The 2,973-nt window shown below is 40.0% G+C and overlaps 1 pseudogene; it reads right to left on the bottom strand.

Moving 5' to 3' along the window:
* Nucleotides 1–1,089: 1,089 nt before the first annotated feature.
* On the bottom strand, nucleotides 1,090–2,703 carry LOC118836936 (annotated as a pseudogene).
* Nucleotides 2,704–2,973: the final 270 nt, after the last annotated feature.

Here is a 2,973-nt window from a genome sequence, read left to right as displayed (position 1 = left end):
AGTGACTTTCCCAGGGTCATATAGCTAGTGAGTGTCTAAGGCTGGATTTGAAATCAGGTCTTCCTGATTTTAAGTGCAGTACTTATCTACTGAGATATGGTGGTGTCTCCTTTTACTTGGTGGGGAATGTCAATTACATTTATTTATACATTTTTATTTATTTATTACAGATCTAGGATGCCAAAACCTTATCAGAATTTTTATACAAAATTGTTTTGTTTTGTTTTGTTTTTTCCTGTTTGATTGCTTCCCTTCTTGTCCTAGATATATTAAGGTTGTTAATGAAAAAATTTTTCAATTTCAAGCAATAAATTAACTTTTTTGTCTTTTGTAATCGATTCTATCATTTGTTTCACTACAAATACATCTTTTTTTAAAACTTGTCTGGGATTTTTATTTCTTTTTAACCAAAAATATTGCTAGCCTACCATATTACCAGGAAGGAATCAATGTAGGCAATGAAATGCTGCTACCCTTCAGCAGTCTGGTTCCTTTTTGCAAACCACCAATAGTATATACTTTAACTGGTGACCAAAACCACAATGGTCATTTATATGAAAGCTCTGATTTCCTCAAAATCTTTTCGCAATGTTGTCTTCATTTGGAAAGAAGGGAAATTCATGCCCAAATAAGAAAAAAAAAAAGTTTTTTCTTTCATTTACTAAATTAGTCTAAAAAATGAGACAAGCAGGTAGAAAAAACAATGCACTGTGCTTCGTAGAAAGAAAAATGGGAAAAATTCATTGTCTTGAGAATTTGCCAACTGCGTCATCTCAAAAATCATCTCAAAATAGGTTTTTTTTTAATGCTGCCTTTTTGCTTTCTTTTTTGTTGACAGCTAAGCAAACAAATCCTTTTTAATGTTCTAAAAACCATACATAAACAAGTACATTCATGATATAGTTAACTACTAACTTCTCTTGCTTAACAAAGAACCCATAGGACACAGAAACAGTGAATCAGTCCACAGGAGAGCAGACAAACTACAATTTTTATGGAGTAAAAAAAATCAAATTTTCTTTTCACCTCCCACACCTTTTGCCTTTTACATCTACATATTGGATCAGTTTCTAAAACAATTGTGACCTCCTATAAGTTCATGGTTTTGCCTGTATTCAAAAATCCAGATTTTTTTTTCCATGCCATCTTCAAAGTTGAAAGCTCCAATGTTGGGAATGCTATTTTCTTAGGCTGGAATTGGTCACTTGGGTGGTCTCTATCACCTTCTGGTTTGATGGTTTGGCCAGGCGAAGGAGCATGGGGAGGATGGTCCACAGTGGGGAGTGCATGGAATAATGACATGGCACCGGGGACTATGCCTTCTACTGCTGCGGGGATGCCAGCTGGAGCCACACTCACCATGCCTGGAGGGTACCTGCTATATGTGGCACCATTAAGCTCTGGATGAACTACTGCTGGATCCATAATGGCCCGATGTGTAGCTGCTGTCAAATGATCTTTATTAACACAATTTTTCAGGCTGTCTGGAATATGACCTGTGATGGCTCTCCAGATCTTCTCTTGCATCTCAGTGGAGGCCCGCTCACTGTACCATGCTGCATGGGGAGTGCAGATCAGATTTTGTGCGTCATCTAGGGGACCATGGCTAAATCTGAATGGTTCTGACACATGTACACCTAAGGCTGCTCCTTGTATCCTTTCTTCCTTCAGGGTCTGTGCCAGTGCTTTTTCATCTACCAAACCACTTCTTGTTGTGTTCACCAGGAAATCCCCTTGTCTCATCTGGCTAATGGTGAAGTCATTAATTAGATGATGATTGTGTTCATTCAAGCTGCAGTGGGGGGTCACACAGTCATTGTGAAAGAGGAGGTCCTGTAAAGTGCTCAGCCTCTGGAGCCCTAAAGCATATTAAATGTCAGCAGACAGGCATGGGTTATAGAAAATGATGCTGAAGCCAAAGTCTTTGGCACGCAGTGCAACCGCCTGTCCACCAGTACCTAATCCACTAATGCCCAAGGTCTCCCCTCGAATCCTGGCAGTTCCAGAAGCAACTTCCTGGATCTGTTCCGTGCTTTGGACTCTTGTGCCTTCTTGCAATGCCTGGTGGAGCCAGGTAGTTCATCTATAGAGGTTCAGGATGAGGTGCACGGTAGAATCTGCAGCCTCTTCTACTGATACAGCTGGCACATTGCATACCACAGTTCTTAAATCCCCAGTAGACTTGATGTCAATGTTATCAAAACCACTGTCAGTTCAGACAATTGTTCGAAAAGCTTTGAATTTCTCTAGATCTTCTGATGTTAAAGTGATAGTGTGATACATTAAGGCACCCACTGCTTCATTTAGTACCTTTTCATGAATTTCTTATGTGAACTGTGCATCACAAAATACCACTGTAGCTACATCTTTCAGGACAAACATTTCTCTTGTACAATCTTGGCCATTCAGTAATGCTACCAATGGACATGGGTGCATGGGCCCATTCACGATTGGAGGTCGAATGCTGACAATTCTTCATATGATCTCTAGTTTCAGGATCATAAATTCTAACTTTCAATGCTTTATATTCTTCAGAATTCCCAGGAAGAAGAGAATCCTGTCATTGGATCCTTACTTTCATGTCTTTAAATTTTCTTGGAACAAAGCTTTTAAACTTCTTATCCACTGCAAGCACTGAAGCCTGGATTGTGTTCAATTTTTAACCAGTGCCAAGGCTTTGTTGAGCAAGGGTGAACTTCCCATTGAAAGGTGGTTCGGGGATGTGGAGGGAGAATTTGGGGGAGTGAGGCTCCCACTGGTCTGCAGTTGATAGCCTAGGCCCACGCCCTTGCTCACCCCACCCTGAACACACTCCCCACATGGAGACCTCCCTCCCTCCCTCACCCTTACAAATATATCTTTTTTTTCTTTTTTCATATTTTTTATTATTTAATATTTTTAGTTTTCAAGACTGATTGCCACAAGATTTTGAGTTACAAATTTTCTCTCCATTTCTGCCCCTCCCCCCACTCC

This window comes from Trichosurus vulpecula, chromosome 2, assembly GCF_011100635.1.
Source record: "Trichosurus vulpecula isolate mTriVul1 chromosome 2, mTriVul1.pri, whole genome shotgun sequence".
NCBI classification, from domain to species: Eukaryota; Metazoa; Chordata; class Mammalia; order Diprotodontia; family Phalangeridae; genus Trichosurus; species Trichosurus vulpecula.
The sequence above is the reverse complement of the archived record's forward strand: the minus strand, read 5'-3'. Positions and strand labels throughout refer to the sequence as shown.